The sequence below is a fragment of the Actinia tenebrosa genome, unplaced genomic scaffold (genome assembly GCF_029948245.1).
Source record: "Actinia tenebrosa isolate PJP-AT-01 unplaced genomic scaffold, QUT_ActTen_1.0 PGA_scaffold11__36_contigs__length_13525064, whole genome shotgun sequence".
Taxonomy (NCBI): domain Eukaryota; kingdom Metazoa; phylum Cnidaria; class Anthozoa; order Actiniaria; family Actiniidae; genus Actinia; species Actinia tenebrosa.
Window position 1 is genome coordinate 7,398,815 of NW_028292571.1, and position 20,342 is coordinate 7,419,156.

General features: G+C 44.2%; 1 protein-coding gene across 3 annotated transcripts in view; it reads right to left on the reverse strand.

The window, feature by feature from the left end:
• Positions 1–19,897, reverse strand: part of LOC116303191 (uncharacterized) — a 33,446-nt gene extending 13,549 nt beyond the window's left edge. For all 3 annotated transcript variants that reach the window (XM_089027524.1, XM_089027522.1, XM_089027521.1), the window contains exon 1: positions 19,816–19,897. The gene's annotated coding sequence lies outside the window, so the exon portion shown is untranslated. The remainder of the gene's footprint in view (positions 1–19,815) is intronic.
• Between the last annotated feature and the right edge of the window lie 445 nt (positions 19,898–20,342).

The following is a 20,342-nucleotide window of genomic DNA, read 5'->3' on the forward strand; positions in this document are numbered from 1 at the left end:
ATAAAGAAAAGAACTATAGCAGCAGGTAGGGGGACTCGCGAAATCCGAGTTACTAAACATTGAATTTCACGGGTATTACCTGCGTCAAAGGCCCCTCTAAATGTGTGCGTCCGCATCGGGAATTACCCACGCGATGATTCCCTACCTGCTGCTGTGTTAAGGGTCGCAAACGAGGGTTAAAATATTTCTTAGATATAGATGGACGCTATCAGGAGCATTAGGAACAAAACTGTGCGCAGGCTGAGGACTCAGGTGTTGGATCGTTTGGATGCTGACTTCGCCTTCACGACTTTTATGGAGGGAGATAGGGACGAGACCATGGATGAAGAAAGGGCTGAAAAAATAATCGACTTAATGCCAGAAGGTAATTATCGTCTTGAATTGACGTTCATAAAGTATTTAGATGGCGATTGGGTAATAGAAAGGGGTCGTAATCCTATCCGGGCGTCAGGTAAGCAGAACCTGTTTGTATTAAACAAGGATACGAGACCTGGTGCGATGGTGGGTATAGACGCGTTATTCTACGAAGTTGCTTATCCTGTTACTGTAGTTATCTACGGCGCGTATGAGATTGAAGAGCCAGACGTTAGGAAACTCAGGCCGATGAGACATCCCGGCAACTGCGTGGGTAAGTTGGTGAGGGAGTTCTTTGAGGATTCCTCTCGTGGTGGTAAGTTAACTCTGAAAAGAAGAGAAGCCATCAGAAAATGGGAAGATGTCACCCGCAGGACAGGAGCCACGATAGACAACATTAAGAAATTAGAAACTGCCCTAGAAAGACGAATACACGTGAAAGACATAACAGACGGGTACATTTACCCAGGAACTCACAAATATGGAGGCAGAGGCGCTCCTATTATTATCTACCAACACAACGGACACGCTTGGAGAGAACTTCGGTTCCCCAAGAAGAAGGAGACAAAGGTCTACAAGGCCTCGCCATTGGCAGAGTTAATACATGAAAATTCCATTTGGCTGATGGATCCCGAAGGAAGCCAGTTTATGACGCAAGATGGTACTCTTTACCGCCCCGAAATCGAACATTTGCGCATCCAGAGCGCCTGCGAAACCCTTGGGGAAGACTTCTCAGACGAGGTCCTTAGCTCCCGCAGCTTAGACTTCTTAGCTGCCAAGAAGAGAAACGGCTGGAAACCTACCCCAAAAGAGTTCAAAGATATCTCCAAAGCGTGCGTAGAACACGGTCATGGAGGTCTTTGGAATATGGAGTACGACGAAGACGAATACGTCTCCTTAGACATGAAGCATTGCTATCCTGCGTCATTTAAAGGTCTTGGCGATTGTAAGGAATATTACGACCGCTACGGACACCCAGACTCGCAGTTCTTTCGCGTGTCTTTAGATGGCAGCTACGACGCGCCAGCAACAGGGTTCGTCAGATTAACGTCTTGGAAGTTGGCTAAAGACTTGCATCCCATAATTTACGCTTGGTATGGCAAGCATTTACAGGAGAAGGAATGGATACCCATACCGCTGCTAAAATTCCTTGAAGAGCGTAAACTCCTGAAATACACAGCGCATGAAGCCATACTCTGCCATAGCGCCTTCACTAAATGGTTACCAGAGCACAACCCCACGGCCCGAATTGTCATAGGAAAGTTCACCCAGGGCGCCAAAGAAGGCGAGAAACACATGCAAAGGCGCCTAATAACGGACGAAGGTGAGTTAAGTTTCCTCATCAAGCGCGCCCATGACCAAGGAACCATGGTTTCCGTGGAGAAGTGGGACTATTTCATAGAAGCCGAGCAAAAAGAACGCAAATGGAATGCTTTATGCTACTACCAAGATCATCGACCGCAATATTACCATCTCCGCGCCAGCATGCTTGCCTACGCGCATATCAACCTTCTCGCAATGCTCCTGCGGTTTGACAAAGAAGATATCCCCCGCGTAGCCACGGATTCCTTATACGTGAAACCGCACGTGTTGGAAAAGATGAAGGAATTCTACACTGCCGATGAACTTGCAGAAAGTGGCCAATGGCGCGTCAAAGATGAGGAGATAAGGTCTTGGAGGGCACGTGTAGAATATCACGGAGAACACACCCAGGGCACCGCAACCCCCACTGCGGACCCCCTACCTTCAGTTGCGGACCCTATTTCCTACCAACGCTTCTCTTACCTCTATGGTACCGGCGGCAGTGGTAAGACGACGCGCGTGTTAGAACTCTTTCCTAAGATAAAGGTGCTAATGCCAACGCACCGTTTGGAAAGAGAACTCTGCGAAATGGGTTACGACGCGCAGACCTACCACAGCTTCTTCCGTTGGAATGGCCAAAAGTGGGTACCAGAAGCCATCCACGACATACCACCAGTAATACTTTGGGATGAGATTTGCACCGTACCTTTGGAAATCCTGCAGGAGTTCGTAGAGTTCCTTCGCGGGAAATGTCAAGTAATATTCGCCGGAGATCCCTGCCAGCCTCCTCCAATATCCGGAGAAATGCCCCACAAATGGCTAAAGGGGTTCGTAGACCATGCGGAGGAAATTAACACCGACTACCGCAGTAAGGATCAAGTAAGAAACCTGAAAGCGGAATTAAGGGGCCTTAGTGATGCCGAGCAATGCAAGACACTGCGCAAACGCGTACGAGCGAACAAATACGAGGACTTCCTTTACACATGGCATCCAAAGGATCTGGTGCTGAGCAGCAAACGCGCAGCACAGTCTCGCATACAAAAGGATTTGCTAAATATACACCGAGAGCGCTTCCCTACGCATCCCGTACCTGTTTGCTACAAACCCCACGACACCCGCATGCAAAGGAAAGACGTTTGCGTAGCCGGTACCGACATCCAGCTGCAAAATGCGGTAACGCACGATAAAGCCTGGGTGCCCATAGAAAAGGTGGAAAAAATAACCTCCCATCCAGATTGGCGCTTGGGCTATTGCATGACAGTCCACAGCGCGCAAGGGCTTACCATAAAAGAAACCTCATGGATCATAGACCAGTGGCTGTGTTGGAGCAACCTTATCTACACCGCCGTAAGCCGCGTAGAATATGCCAAACAGTTAAAAAGAGGCTGGGGGCCGCAACTGCGCTACGATAAGACGCCAGAGGACGTAGCTAAGGAGAACATTGCTAAGAATCTCCTTCGCTACAAGCGGCACGACGAAGAAAAAAATATGACGTTCGACCTATGCGTGGACGACATTTACGAGAAAGGGGCAAGGTGTGCCAAGTGTAACATACCACTACTATGGAGGTTTGACCCGAATGACGATCAACAGTTCTCCGTGGATCGCATAAATAATAAACGCGGGCATTGCAGAGGCAACGTAAGACTGACATGCCTAGAGTGTAATCGGGCGCGTGGAGCAGCACTACTCTGAGTCTTTGGGGACTATGAGCAGCTCTTCCTTGACAAATCCACGACTTGGGCCATCTAGGTAATACAACACGGGTTGCCCTTCCTTGGTGACGGACTTCGAAATCTCATACGTTTCCAAAGACCAGTTAGGATCCGTGGCTCTCTTACTGCCACCTTCGAGCTCCCCCGGCTGATAGAGGTATCTGACCATTATGTTGCGGGGTAGCTTTTTTTCCTTCAGTCCGACCGCCCTCGAACTTCTGACGTAGGATTCGTGCTCCACGTGTTTCTTCTTCATAGCATCCTTGGGTTTCATTCCCGTAGCCCTGGCCGCCTCGTTATTTAAAGCCGCGACGACCTGGGGGAGCCTCTGAGTCCATTCCCTGTTGCGTTTGGAGGGATCTTCCAGCTCTTTCCAATACTGGTACCCAAAGAGACGCTCGGCCAAGGTCTTATTGAATCTTTCGACGATGCTCTGACCCCTGTGGTACTCAGATTCGGCTCTTCTAATTTTAGTGTCGTGGTCTTTCAGGGTCTTAGTAACCACGCCCATGAACTCTGTCCCCGCATCCACTTGCAGCAGCTTGGGCCATTTCAAGACGCGCTTATAAATCCTACCTAGGGCTTCTGCGACTTCCCCAGAATCCTTGCTGGTTATGGGTTCGGCGTCCTTGTATCTGCTTGCGATATCAACTACGGTCAAAGCGTATCTATAGGTCTTTCTTCGCACCTTGTCGTGCGGTAAGAAAAGCAAATCCGCCTGATGAACTTCATTAGGGGCATTTACGGTAAAGCTGGGCCTGGGAATGTACTTGGGCACGGGAAGATAAACCTGCCAGATGGTTTGCTTTTTTAGCCAGTTTTTAGCCGTTTCTTCTGATACCCTGGCCGCGGTCGCAAGTTTCTTAATAGCTGACGCTCCTCTCCAATAGCCTTCAGGCCCATAGTAAATCCTTTTGAGTTTGTCCTCTACGCGGCCCATTATATGAATTCCAAAACAAGATTGATCTTGCGTCCGTTGAAATCCACCGTCTCTCCGTCCACTTTAATGGTGATGTTTATGCTTTCTACCAAATGAGACAAGTCATAGCTCAAAGAAATGGGAGTGTATTCTACTGGGTCAAATGGATTACCTTTGGGCAGGAACTTAGACATAAGAGAAGACTTTTCTCCATTGTTGTAGCTATGGACCAAGTCGCAATAGACTTCGTAAGAGGATGCGACTTTCCATTTCACGGGTATGGCTGTGTCGGTAATCGTCTTGCCCGAGGCACATAATAAAGATCCCAATGGGTCAAACTTTCCAAAAGTTACTGAATAGTTTGGCATATTATGTTTGAGGGTCATTTCGTGCGGCAATCCCGTGGTGAGAGTATAACCGCGCTTGGCGAGCTCCTTAGCAAGGGTAATTGGCGTGTAATGTCCATCGGGTAGCATTTCACCTTGATATTTGCCGGGCGCCTTAAGTACGGTGACCAAGGCATTGACTAAATTATACCAAGAATTGTACAAAGAACAACTAACCAGCCGAACCTTATGGGCTTTGATGGGGGGATTCAGATAAGTGGTAAAGTTATTCTTGTCGCTTTCCAAAAAGACGATCATTATATTCTAGGCGCCAAAGGCGCCACTAGAGGCTAAGCGTAGCTTAGACTAAGTACGCCAAAGCTACGTCTCCCGCCAGCCCTGCGACTCCTACAAAGACCAATTCATTGTCTTTTTGTTTCTTAGAAGGCTGGTAGTAATTCTTAAACTGAGGCCTTTTCAACCCCGTTAATGCCGCGGGGTGTGCTTACGCATAGAGCTTAAAGGCGTAGTCTGTATTTTCAAAGTTCTTATCCGCCTGCATTTTGTCTTGGTAATTCTTGTCCAACCAATCCCTGTAAGCTTGTCTTTTTTCATTCCAAGCTGCCACGTCTCGCTGATATTTCTCCAGCGCTAAGTCGTGTCTCTTCCTTTCGGCGGCCAAATCTCCGCTTTTGTCGCCTCTGACTAATCTATCCAAATATTGACCACCATAATTAGCTCCAGTGAATGCTAAAGCTGCAATGACTCCACCTACGACCACGCTAGCCATTTATATTACAGGGGACAAGTCCCCTTCTAGAAGTAAGCTACGCTTACTGAGGAATGTACTTTTCCTTCCGTAGGTAATCCTTTACCATGATAGCCCCGCCTACGGCAGCGGTCATCTTAGCAAAGTTAGCGAAGCTCTTGCTTGGGTCTTCAGTAAAGTCTTCTTTGAGCACTTTCTTACCTACCCAACCAATACCCGCAACGATGGAAGTAATGATAGCTGCTTCTTCAACAGTTTTCAATAACGCGGTCGACATTATATTACAAAGCGAGAAGGTTATTACTCCATCACGGGTATTTTGCTTCGGGGCTCCTGCGTCACATGCACGGGTTCTAATTCTACCTTTGGCTTTGCTGCCTTCCATTGTAAGTAGAGGCTGCCTACTGCTATAGCAACCCCTAACGCGCCGATGACGTACCCAGGATTAATAAAGGATTCCTCTTCTTTTTCCTCCGCCTTTTCTTCTTTTTTGGCTTTGTTCTTCCTGTTCATCTCTGCGAGCTTCTTCCCCGCCGCGACTCTGCCTGGAGATTTAGCCTTGGTAATCTTCTGCTCCTCTTGGGGCTGCTCTACCTTCGACTCTGGTTCACTCATTTATATCTAAGGACTTGAAGGACTTGATAAGTAACTTAAGGTAACCTGGGTAAGTACTTGAGAAGGACTTGATAAGTACTTAAGGACGACTTGACTAAGTACTTGAGGCGACCTGGGTAATTCCTGAGGACGACTTGACTAAGTACTTGAGGCGACTTGATCAGGTACCTCAGCAAGTGCTGCCTGGAAGACCTTTTCGACTTCTCTGTCCTTCTTGAAGTCCTTCCAAGAGGCACCAAAGGTGCCCGCAAGTTCCTTCAAGTCGACGTGCTGAGCTACGTGCAAAGCCGCAGAGGCAACTGCCATTAACTTACCGCACTTCAAAGACAACCACCCACAGGTTATTTTAAGTTCTTGGGATATGACATAGTCATCTCTTATGTCCTTCTGTAGTTGCTCCACGTCGTCTATGGGCAGTGCAAGTCCAAACAATTTAGTCGCAAGTCGGATAGCGGAGTCTGCTACGGCGTCCGTGGTCTTACTCGCAAGGGCGGCCTCGTACCTCTTATGGAACTTTTTGACTTCCTCTTCTGACAACTTATTAACCTGCTCATGGGTAAGTTCCTTGCCTATCATTTCTTTGCACTTCCCAGAAGACACCAGGATGTTAAGTTGTTCCTCAAGGTTACTTTCATCTAACTGTGTGGGGACTTCATCTATCAGCTGCTCAATCTCCATATACATTAGGAATCATAGATTCCAACCGTGTAGGGAAACCTCAAAGAGAAGATCATTTTGGAATGTTGGTGCGTTTTTAAATGCCGCATGTATTCGTGTAACTGTTCCTTGGATATCTCACCGCCGTAGTCGCTTAAGATGGTTTCCAGATCAGACTTGCTCGGAGTATAAAATACGACAAGTGAACCTATGTTTTCCCTGAAGGGCTTAGAGACGCTGGTAAGCTGCTGCGAGAGCAACCAAACGCTAATATTGTCGTGTCTGCCGCTAAAGGCAAGCTTCACTAATTCGGAGGTGCGCCTTTTTACGTCGTCCCCGCAGGCAATGTCGTCCAGTATGAGGAGTGTCTGTGTATCTTTAGGGAATTGTTTGTGCCAGAACTTAAGATGTCCAGATAACTCGTTAGGGTCTAAGATATCTACAAAGAAGTCGTCATCTTTCACTCCTATGCCCGTCCAGGTGCGGTTATTCACGTAGGTGGGGCATAATAGCACTATATAGTCGAAGCGGTATCTAAAGGGTCCTAATAGCTGCTCTACCACGAACTGGGTCTTTCCGCAGCCGGTGGGTCCTACTATCAGAGCGTTACAAGGAATATGGTTCGGATCCATTATATCCCTTCTTCGAAGGTAACTTGTTCCCTGATATATATGGAGCCCGTGGAAGCAGTCAAAGCAAGGGTTAACGTCGTCAAAGAAAAGTCAGACCTGGAGAGGACGGTCGAAATGCAAAGGGAGGAGATAGACCGGCTGAATGAACGCGTAAAGGAGCTATATGAGGAAATGTGCGGTCTAAAGCGCGCAGAACGGTTTGGCGCGCTGATAACGATGGCAGGTTGGGTGAAGGAGTCCGTCGTGGACTTCATGCGGTATCCCATGTAAGTATGTGTGGACAAGTGTTTGAAAGTCATTTAAATGATGCCTTAGGATGTTGAGGATAAAGTTGTTATCTTGTTAAGTAGGGTACGAAACTCCTCAAAAACCACTGTAGAATGTTGAGGATGAAGTTGTTATCTTGTTAAGTAGGGCTGGAAACTATTCTGAGATGCCCATAGAATGTTAAGAAATGTGTTGTTATTTTGTTAAATAAGGGTGTTAAATGGAGGCTAAAATATAGTTAAGTATATATGGACTGTTTGATGTGTAAGAGGGTGTTTAGCACCAAGCAAAGACTGCAATACCATGTTCGGCATGGAGTTTGTACAAAGAAGCCAATTAGTAAGGTTTGTAAGGATTGTAATAAGGAATTCAGCACCGTTCAAAAGATGCAACAACACCAGGAAAGACGCGTCTGTAGAAGCGCCTGTAAGGATTGTAATAAGGAATTCAGCACTCTTCAGGAAATGCAGCAACATCTGAAGAGAGGGGTTTGCTGTAGGACTAGGCAGTGTAGTTTCTGTGATAAGATACTTAGCAGCCGCCAACGTCTTCAGACACATAGAAAGAGGCATGAGGAGACTTATCGATTCCTTTCTAGGACCTACGACATGGAAGGAGTAGATTGTTACCAGTGCGGTGATATTATGAGTCGTTGTGAACATAAAGAGGAATATCTAAGGAATAGGATAGACTACCATAGGAAGATAAGCAGAACGCTGCCCCGCTTTGACGCGCTAGAAGGCGTCCCATGGACTAACAGGGAATACTGGAGGCAGCAGTGTGAGATATGTGGATGTGTAAGAGAAGAGGAACACATCCATAACTGCTTAACAAGATGACAACTTCATCCTCAACATTCTACAAGGGTTTCTGAGGAGTTTCAGACCCTACTTAACAAGATACTTAACCTTATTCTTAACATTCTACGAGGGTTTCTGAGGAGTTTCAGACCCTACTTAACAAGATACTTAACCTTATTCTTAACATTCTGGGATGGATATATGCTAGCCTGCGCAGCCGCCTTCTTAGGAGGATTCCTAATTACCCTTTCAATATATGGACTGCATTGCGTGCGAAGTATCCAACGACTGTGTCATAAAGCCTAAACCGCGTAAAAAATACACCTGCCTTCATTGTGGCAGTGCATTTCTTAATCATAAATGTCCAAAGGCGCAACCTACGAATGCAGAGGACTCTCAGGCTCATACTTGACTACATCAAATACCCACCTGCCATCCCTCTTACCATGACTCATAACATGGGTAACGTCCTGCCCTTCAATGGCGTACCTTATCCTATCGGGCGCCCAAAGGGTGTATGTTCTTTTTTTATTCTTTAAGACCAAACGCAGGCGGACGATGTCTTCAAAGACCACGTAATTCTTTATCTCGTAAATCTCCCCCACCGCCAAATCCCTCCAGTGCGTTTGTATGAACTTCAACTCGTTAAATTTATCCTTGTCCATATATTCTATGAAATATCTTTAAGAGTGTTGCCAAAGTCTCACTGGTTTTAAAGACCTTACAGCACCACCTACAGGGAATTCGTAGATGTTCAGCATACTCCGAGATGGCGCGACAGATTTCGTCGTAGTCGCTGCTTATAAGCACCTTATAGCCGTTTTCTTCATACCTCTGTAAGAGTAGTCGCTGATCCTCAGATAACCTGCCGTTGCCTTTCGGGGTCTTCAGCTCTATGCAGAATCCACGGTAATGGGTGTGCGCATTCAAAATGAGCAGGTCAGGTTGACCGCGTTGGTAGCCCTTCTGCCAGCACTTTATGCGCTTTCCATCCGAGTCCTGTAGTTCGCCTAGACCAGGGGTCACGAGCATTTGGGGGCAGAATCTGCGGATGTAATCCACTACCTTTTTATGCAGGTCCAACTCATTTTCGATCTTAAATACCAACTTGTTTGGACTGTCAAACCGCTTTTCTATTGCATATCGACCATCCTTACGCAGTGCGGGTAGGACTTCCTCAAAGACCCAATCCTGAAATGCTTCTGCCTTTGGTAGCTTTGAGCTAAATATCAGCTGATACAGACCAGGTTCGGAAATAAACACGGAATGTGGGTGTATAGTACAAGTGTCGCGATTCACGACCCCTTTTAACTTAGACAGCCTTTTCTTGTACTTATCCGAAACGTGAGTAATTAAAGCATCTCTAGCATTGGAATATTCCAACGCAGCTGCCACCTCCTTTCCCCTGAAGTACAGTTCGTTGCCTTGCACTATGCATTGCAGTTTGGTCTCGTTGTTTTGAAATACGCGAAGCATATTATACGTAAGGAATATTTTAATAGGCAACGCTCTTTAGCTGATTCATTTCCACGCTTAACTGCGCGTCAGACACCACGAAAACGTAGCAGTTTATCTTGTCACCGTCGCCGGCATCGGTGTTCTTGGTGCGTTTGATCTCCAATGTTATCCCATCCTGGGTGTTTACTAGACGTAAACCCTGACCATGTAGGTCTTCGTCGTTGGTCGTGCGCATATCGATCCACAGCGCGTACTTATCCTTAAAGAATTCCTCAGGGCTAATTTGGTCGCCAAACTTGCGCATTGCCTCCCTGTAGATATCCGTGGGCTTTATCCCCTGGGAGTAAACCTTGCTTGGAACGCCGTTGATATTCACACCAACGTTGGTGATGTTGGGGTTGTGAAAGGCTTCGGAGTCGCGCTTGCCGGCTTCGTAGGGTTTGGCAAACACCAGCATCAGCCCCGTAAGACTTCTTCGGCGAATGTTAATGCTTTGATTGATGGCCTCATCCGTCTTATCCAAGAAGCTAAATGACTTATGCATCGCTACGTGGTCGTAAAGGAACGCCTTTCCAGCGCTGTATTCCATGCCGGCAGCTCGTGCTAATTCCTCGCTGTGCACGGTCTCGTACTGCAGCTCCAGGTTGGTAATGGAGTAGGGGTCAACTACCCCAGTAATCGCGCTGTCCATGCCTCCAATGACGTTCGTAGTGTCCGCCAAGGTTACTTCAAACTGCAGTTCGGCAAGCTGCCTTGGGTAATACACGCCATGGTTCGTAATCACTTCGAAGTCCAAAGGGATAACGTACTTGCTACCATAGGCGGTCTTTACCCTTGTTGCGTCTGCTACTGCGGTTGCTCCGCTGGAGTCCGTAGGCGCGGGGTTAGTATCGCTGCGAAGCTTACGAAGGATAACGCTTCCAATTCCCTGCTCTATCTTTTGTGTACGGTCGAAGGCTGTTAGCCACAGATCCTTATACGTGGTGTACAGGTCGTACCTGTTCAAGTCCAAGAGGGATTCCCCTGCGAACTTGATTCTCATCTTAGAGACGAGGTTTCTGCCCACGTTATTGACGGTATAGCGCTTGTCCTTGGTGCTTGGTTGTATTGCTAGGTCGAACCTTAAAGCCAAGGTACCGGGTACTAGGACTAGGTTATCCGTTAGACGGGGCACGCCTACGTACAGCGTCTCTCCTGGTTTTGCGTTAGAAGGCGTGAATGTGACCCGGTGAAAGGTGCGTTCCGCTTTCAGCCCGCCAACCTGCTTAGGTAATACGTTGGGGTTTAACTTTGAGCTTATCATATATAATGGAGGTAGACAAAACTACTGACTTTGGCCCCCTTACCGAAGAAGGCCAAATCGATATTAACGACGAAGAATATGAGTCTTTACTTCCTAATGACAACGTAGACGGACGAAGTCTCTTTGAGAAATTAAGGAGTAAGTATGGCAGCAGGGCCCGCGAGGCCTGGTGTTCCTTAAAGGACAAGTGGCATTCGAGGAACCCAGGAAGACCTATTCCGGAGCATTTTGAATTGCAAAACTTGGACCCAACGGACCTAAGAACTGAAATGCTAAGTGGGCTTTTAGACGACGTAAGGGAGAAATTTCCAAATGTGGACTTGGCCCGCCTTAATTTCCAAACCGGAGATAAGGGGCAAATTCAAATCCAGTACCAAGGAAGGGATAAGTGGTATAATCTCTACCAAAGGAGAGACTCCGACAGGCTCACCAGTAATCTCCCAAAAGAAATCAAAGACGCATTAGGAAGACCTAATTTGGTGGAAAGACTAAGAGAAAACGATGAAAACACCAGCGAAGCCTTTGAAAAGTTCAAGACCCTAATGCAGCGGCAACAAAAGGGCGCTGAGGCAATAAGGGAAGTCGAAGGACTAAAGGAAACAATGGAGGAAAGGGAAGCAGAATACATGCGACAAAACCAACTACTCCTTGATGCTCAAAAGAGAGAACTTAACGATAAAAACCAAAGAATGATAGAAATGAGAGAACAAAGAGACAATGCCCTACGCGATAGGAACCAAGCCCAAAAAGCCTTCGAGCTCGCCTTGCAAGACCTGGATATGAGCAAGGAAGAAGCTAAAAACTTGCATATCACCATAGCCGGCTCTTTGGAGGAACGGCGGCAGTTGGTTGCCGAAATCAACACTAAGGAAGAACAAATCCGGCAAAGAGATCAGGCCATCGAAGACCTGGAGGGGCAAATAGAGCGGCAGCAGGAAATAATTAATGACCAGACTCGTCCCGAAGAGGAAAGGGAAGCAGCTCAAAAGGAAGTGGAGGCCCTCGAGGTACGCCTTGCGGAATTACAGGCGCAAAAGGACCACCTGGAAAAGGAGCTGGGGCTTACCACCAAGGAAAAGGTAAAAAGGGCCCTTTTGAAGTATGGCGTTCCATTGGCATTTGCGGTCGCTATTAGTACCGTAGTAGGAGTTATCCTATCCGCGCTTAAGGCTACGGGCGCGGGCGTAAAGAAATTAGGCAATGGGCTGACGGACTTAGGGAAAAAAATGGCAGCCGGTCTTCCTGGGCTGCTGGGTAGCGTTCTTGGCCTGGCACTTAGGGTCGGCGGAGAACTGCTAAAGTTTGTGGGGAATCACATTTGGATCTTGGTTGTCGCTATTGGAGTGGTACTCCTGAAGAAGATGAAGGGTTAATCTTATCCTTGTGTATTACTGGTGGCTTATCGTCGTCGGGTACCCGAGGTGTTCTCGACTGGGGATAAGTAAAGATAGTATTCGCGCCGCCTTGATAATGCGGAACTAGCGGCAGCACGCTCATGGTGCTAATGGGCTTATGATTCCAAATAGCATCCGTCGAAGGGTTAACGGTCGGGGCGGCATTTATTCATATGCGGCCGTTACCATCGCTGGGGCGAACTTAAAGCTTCGCATATTGACAATTAGCTATCATATGGAAAGTTACCGGCGTTATGTCTTCCGTTTGCGGAGGAACGGGCTCCGACGAAAAATGAGCTGGATACCTGGTATTACTTTTTACCCTGTATGGCGGCAAGGGGTGGTTATTCTCATCAACGATCCTAAAACCGGCATTGCATGAGTACCCCGCCGAAATACAAATAGTGCACATGATTAATCCCAGGCCTCCAACCTCCACCCACAATCCGGCGTCTTGCCACTTGTCGCCCACGTACTCCTTTTCCTCCAGGTAATGGAGAAACCAATCTTCCTTCGCGTGTGGGTTCATATATTTCAGCAAATAAATTTGCTTCTAAAGGCTAAGCACCGTAAGAGTGCTAATGGTAGCGTGATTATAAGGTCGATCTCTTTGGTCATGTATGCTATTTATCGTTACTACGCCCGTGTCGTCTACTCTCATTTGCAGCTTTACCTTCCCATGACAATCAGCAACCACGTGGAAAGTCCAAACCGAGATGTTTTCGGCGCTGCCGGGGTTGGGCTCTACGGAGAAATGCGTAGGCTCCCTGTTGTTTGTCTTCACACGCATAGACTGCAGTATACCGTTGTCATCCAGGAACCTGAAGCCCACGTTGGCGTGGCTGCTCGTGCCAATGCAAATGCTGCATATTATCAACTTCTTTCCTGAGTAGTTCAAGTCTACAGACATTCCGGTGACATCAACCCAAGATGCCTGGGTGTATTTTTTCTCGCCTGTGTAAGTCGTATAAACACAATCTACTTCAGCTACGTAGGGGTTGTTCATCGCCATATATAATAACTTAGACCAACGCCTGCGGTGGCTAAGCCGGCTTTTAGTAAGTTATGGTCATATTCCTCAGGTATGGTTGCGGGAATATGCTTTGATGGTTTCTTAACTACGGGAAGCTTCGTTTCGTGTGACTTTTTTGGCTTCTCTACGAAGTGAGGAATGCCCTTGGTCATGTCAGAGTTCACGTCATTTGCCCCAAACTTCATATCCTTAGTAGCTCGTTGAAGTTTGTTGTTATAACCCACAACGGAATTAGCGTTGATAACCAAATTACTGGGCATTAACCAACAACCCGGGGCTACTGCATAGTCCAACCTTGCCTTAGAATTTTGTATAGCTAGTTGGTAACGCTGTACGCCCTTGCTAATGTCGCCCTCCAAGATTGAACTTTCGAATAAGATCAAGGCTTTGGCCCGCGTCTCTTCTGCGGCGCCGGTATTTCCAATTATACTCAATCGGGTATTTACCTGAGCTCCAAGGATAGAATACACGTAAGCTTCTATGCTGCGGTTCAAACGGGCAAGACCAGCCCTAGTTAGTCCTTTGCCTACTTTGGGTATGAAATTAAGATATTGCTTTGTTTGCTCGTCGTTGGTAATCTTAATAATCAATGGATTAGCCCCTGCATACTTGCCGCCCTCGTCTTTAAACAAAGGCCCTTCTCTTACTACCTTCGTAGTATGACCTGGGCCGTCCCAAATCCACCACATATCATCTAAGTGATAATGGGTTTCTGGATGAGAAGCCATGGTCCATTGTAAATTCAACGCATGAACTTCCTTATCGCTTAGCACATGTCCACCAATCCCCCAATAAGCCCAAATATGCCCCAAGCCATTGTTAGCACCGCAGTGCATCTAAAATCCTTCCCTACAACACCGAACTCCTTACAAAGCCTGTTATAGGCTGGAACGTCGTATTTGTTATCTCTAGGATAAAACGCAGCATCTCCCGGTAAAGCGGTAACTCCCATCTCATGCAGTATTCTTCTAACCGTGAAGTGAAAATGAAACATAAATATTGAATTCTTCATCAAGTTTGCACTTACACCACAGCCGCTAGTGGCACACCAAACCGCAAAGTTTAGTTGCTGTGGCCAATAACGCATGTTAGGACCACTTAACCATTCATGAGATTCCTTAGCGGTGGTATGAACAATGGGCACGTTTTTGAAGATATCTCGCACCTTTAACGGAAAGGAATGGTTGTTTGAGATCCGCATATTCAGTGCTAGGTCCAAACTTGGGTGTTCATCAAATGGAACCGCGGGTATCGGATAAGTACTGGTACCCAGCAATAATTCCTTTGACCAACTAGGTTTAGGTTCGACATGCACGGGTTTAGGCTTATGCGGTAAGATCTTAGAATGCTTCAGTTGAGAGTCTATCTGATCGACCAGCGTAGGTTTCAAATCCTCATTTCTGTACATCCTAGAGCCGTTATAGTAAATACCATCGGGCCTTCTTTCGAACTTACTAGGGTCTGCATGCGGAAACATCTTCCTAAATGCTCTCCAATTCCAGTAATCTCGATTATCGTGATGTGGCTGCTCCTCAATATCATTCCCAAAAGCGTCGTACATTAGTATATATAATGGATGTTATACCATCAGCACCTCAGTTGCACCCAGATGTTCCCTATACTACACCTAACGAAATAAATGCCGAAAACTTCAGGCTCAATAAAGCAAACTTAATCCTGGCTTACTTGGAAGGACAGACAAAACACTACGAAAAAGTTAGGAAGAAATACGTCAGAGCCCGGAGTACGCTACATAAAATTGCGATAACTTCAGGATCCATATCTGTTGTGTTAACGGGCTCCGGCGTTGCTACTTCACTTACTGGGCCGGGAATAATTGTTGGAGTTCCTTTGGCCGGCGTTGGGGCAGCCTGTGGTATTATTTCAGCCGTTGCTACGGGCATTATGAAACAGTTGTCAAGCAAAATATCCAAGCATGACACGACGATAGCTCTGTCAAGGGCTAAAGTAAATACAATTACCGATCTTGTCTCAAAGGCTTTGCGTGACAGAAAGATAGACGACGTAGAATTCTCGCTTATTCTGGCCGAAGAGGAAAAGTACGAGAAATTAAAGTCGGACATAAGGAACAAAAAAACAGTCGTAAAAGATCTTTCCGAGGAATCTCGCAAAAAGATCTACCAAGAAGCGAAAGAAGAGCTTCAGAGAAAGCTTGCTCAGTAAACATCTGCTTTGAAAAAAGCAAGACAGGATCCTATTTGCATATTGAACGCCGGCAGTCTGGAAATTACGCGTAATCAACGTCTTATGGCATAAGATTCATACCATAATACGCGTAATATAAATTCATCGTATGAATTACGCGTAATATAAATTTATCGTATGAATTACGCGTAATATGTTATTGTCGCCTCGGAATCCATCCCAAGAGGGGGTGGCTGGGGTCTATTTCGTAAAATATTTCGTAAATTACGTCGGGGTAATAAGGAATATCCTTATCCAGCCGACAAAACATCCACTCGGCTCTTGTCATATCAGAAACCTCGGGAATAGACTTACCGGTAATTTCAGACAAAAGATAGGGAATAGCTTTGTAATATTTCCCTAGCTTTAATTTTTTCAGCGTTTTCCGTAGACTTTGTGGGGTTGGCTCTCCTAAGTGGTCTATGATTTTCTTCTTTACTTCATCGTCTAAATATACCGGCCGATAACCTTGGATATGCCTCATCCAGTCCCTAAAGTATTTTATTCTCTTATAAGGTGTTTTCTTACGACCTCCATTGGCGTAATACTGCTCTCTGGTAGCATTTGGTACGGCATTGCGAATATTTTTACCACACTCGTAACACTGTGCTGACGTGTCGTCTTCTATTTGCATTTTCTTACCACAACAAATATACTTATTTGGCTTAGTAGGTACGAACTTGGGTTTCAAGCACTTTACACAGAAATCATAAGCGAACTCTTTACATTCATGCATATATCTAAGACAAATGTTTCAACCTTCGTTTACAACGCAAACACAGCAGCAGTTAAAAGAGTATATATTTACCCATTGTTTCGGCAACCATTTTCGGCTACCTTTTCTACTCTCGCAAACACAGCAGCAGTAAGGGAATCATCGCGTGGGTAATTCCCGATGCGGACGCACACATTTAGAGGGGCCTTTGACGCAGGTAATACCCGTGAAATTCAATGTTTAGTAACTCGGATTTCGCGAGTCCCCCTACCTGCTGCTACTATAATTGGCGCTAGAGAGGAGGGAGGGTTGAATATGGTATCTTTTAATCATATGGATAAAGCCCTCAAACTTGCTTGGGTCAAACGGTTATTAGATGGAAGAGAAGCGGAATGGAAAGTAATACCACATGAAGCTCTTATTAGATATGGAGGACCCTTCTTGTTCACGTGCGATTTTGATGTAAAGATGCTAAACATAACCGGTATACCGCCCTTCTATGAGAATATTCTGAGATATCTTCAAGATTTCAACTCAAAATCTTCCTCAAAGAAAAGTATTCTAGAAAAAAGTATTTGGAACAACAAATTAATTAAGGTCGGTGATTCATCAGTGTTTTATAAATCATGGTTTAACCAAGGTATCAGGACTACAGAGGATCTTTTAGATGCTGAAAACAGATTTTTAAGTTTTTCTGATTTCGAGAATAAATATGGCATTCACACTGATTTTCTCACGTACCAGGGAGTAGTGAGTGCAGTTAAGAAGCTTCTAAACACGGCCTCCAAATTCGAATATGAAAAAACTTATTGCGATTTATCCAAAATGAGTGCAAAATCCATAAGACAGATTTTTGTGTGCAGGGATTTTTTACCGCCTACAAATCAACCTATGATTCTTCAGGAAGGTGTCAATCCTTCGGAACTAAGTGCGGTATATTCACTCCCTTTCATTGCAACAAAGGATATTAAACTCTCGATGTTTCAGTTGAAAATTATTCACAATATACTCCCTTTAAAAAACTACTTATTTGAAATTGGCGTCACTGAAAACGATATTTGTCCATTTTGTACTGATCGTGAAAAACATACTTCTAAGCACTTCTTTATTTTTTGTAAAAGAGCTCAATCTTTTTGGAAAAAATTTAAAGCATGGTGGCTAGAAATTACTTAATTTAATTTTGATTGCAAACCAAAACATGTTTTATGCTTTTATAAGTGAGGAATGTCATACTTTCCAAACTTTTCTCAAGCACGCAAAAGCTAAATTCGATTTAGAAAGAAAAATTGCTTTATCCAAATCAAAAAGCGCAAAACTATCTTTCGAAAAGAAGTGGTCCCCTTTTTCTAAATTTTTGAGCAAAGATATTTCAAATAGTGTAGATTGATTAAGATAAGTTTCTCTTTTGAGTCTTTACAGTGCAAAAATAATAATATATATTCTTTATGTTGTTGTTTTGTTTTTTTGTTTGTTTGCTTGTTTGTATTGTCTATTATATACGACAATAATAATTAGAAGAACAATCTAAATTTAATAGAAAATGTCACTTTTTTTCCCTCTCTCTCTATTTTCTTCTTCAAAAACATTCAAATGTCATATAAATAGTAGGGGAGGAGGTCGGTAACAAAAATAAATTAATTAATTAAAAATAATAATAATAATAATAATAATGAAAAAAATTACCAACGTGTATAAGAAATATAAGGAAAATGTTATGTATAGCTTTATGTGTATATCTGTATATTGTAAAGTGAAACGTCTTTGTTTTAATAAAGTATTTCTATTTATAAAAAAAAAAGAGTAGCACTCCCTAAGATGTTTGCGACAGGAAGTGAACACTGCCTAGTGATGTTATTTGAAGAACTAATGAAGAGAAGGTCACAAGATCTTCGGACAACTGAGTCTATCTATCTTGGAATAATCGCTAAACCAAAAGGTGATGTCTGGTTCAGCAGGCAAAATTGGTACTATTATGAAAAAAATGGCCTCAAAATCTGGTTTAATTGCTTCCACTGGAAAAAAGCTAACCAACCACTCAAGTCGCAAAACCTGTGTCTAGAAGCTAACAAAGGCTGGAGTTGCCAGAGATAAAAAATTGATGTAACAGGACACAGGAACGTTCAGAGTCTCTCATCATATGAAGGAGATGATGAAAATCAATCAAGGGAACTTTCAAACATACATGTAATAAGTGGTGTCCATACACTACAGTTAGGAATCCCCTTCAGGCTCTGCAACCATCCACTAGCAGTGACCTAACAGTAATGTGTGTACTGTGCAAAACACATTTACTGGAACTGTGAACATCTATGGCAGTTTCCCAGGAGTCCCTACAGCTGGGAGTAATGTGCTTGCTGATCATGACTCAGGAAACCAGAAGAAGTGTTTTAAGAGAGTCAAGATATTTGATGATTCAGACTCTGACTAAAAAATGCATTTATGCACTATATATATATATACAGCCTTTTACACAAAAATGGCTGTCTCAAGTGCAAAATTAAATAAAATGAGTTATGACTAAATTATTCAAAACAGACTTTTCACCATTTCGGTAATATATATTTCTTCAATAAAAAGTCTCATTTGAATAACAAGTAGAACAATAAGTAGACTATTGCACACTTTTAGTGTTTTTACTTTTATGTGGTAGAGTTTGTACTCTACTTTTGAACACGGAACATTAGCATTTTTGAGACTAATGTATCTAATATTGCAAGAACTTAGAGTTATTTATGAGTTTTTGGATTATTGCTGATATTTTTTATTAAGAAATGTATTGTAATTAGTTTTTTACAAGATATTGCAACGCTTTTGGTTTTCATAATTTATGCTCTTTCTAGTTTAAGCTTCGAAAATTGAATTCTAAGACAAGTATTTATAAAAATATATTACTATCAATTGCATATTTGGGGTATAATTTTATATTCTCAATACCTTAATACCCCATTTTTGAAAATCATTAACAATTTGCTGATATTTTTACTGCTTAAGTAGTAATTTAACAGTCCTCGGAATTTGCCTCGTCCAATTATTTCTTAATTGGGCAGCATGGAGTCCTATTACATATACTTATCGATGGATTTTTACTAACTAGTCCATATGTAAAAAGTGGGGGGGGGGGACGTGCTGGCTAGAAAACGTGATGAAGCAAATTCAAACTAAAAAAAACTGTTGTCTAGTACTTAACTTGCATAATTTTCTTCATTTTTCCTGGTTTATAGTAAGTCAATAAATCGAAACACGTGCTCGGAGTAAATGTTTGTCAAACTAACGAACCACAAGTCCAGCCACTTTGACTCTCGAAACTGTGATCAAATCAGCCATTACACCAACACATCAATACTGACTTACCTTACGTACCAGTTGACCAGAAAACAGCCTGATCTTGGGTGGAAAATCAAAGAAATTCCATTGTTTTACTACAACAACCTGGAACTTGAACAGTTGGAGACTGGAAGATTATACAGCACTGGGACCAACACAGGGAGCCCAACAAAATGCATCATCTAATATATCCACAGGCAGCCCATACAAGGACTGTGGTACTTAGGTATGAAACGTCATTATAGTTACTGTAGTGCATATTCATGGGTCCAGCTTGGCCATTAGCGAACCAATCCTTGTTGCAGCAGTTTTCCCAATCAAATTACGGTAATAAGTTCATGTTCTAGAAGAATACAATGCATATATTGTATATTGCATATATTGTGTATTGTTTTATATTGTCCAGCGAGGTCGGAAATTAATTTTTCCGAATTTAATTCCAAGGGCTTCCGCCCGGAATAACCTCGTTCCCAAGCACTACAACTTACCTATATTATCTTCTACTATTTCATTAGTGCCACGCGGTCCACATACTCTCATCTTTGTTTTATATT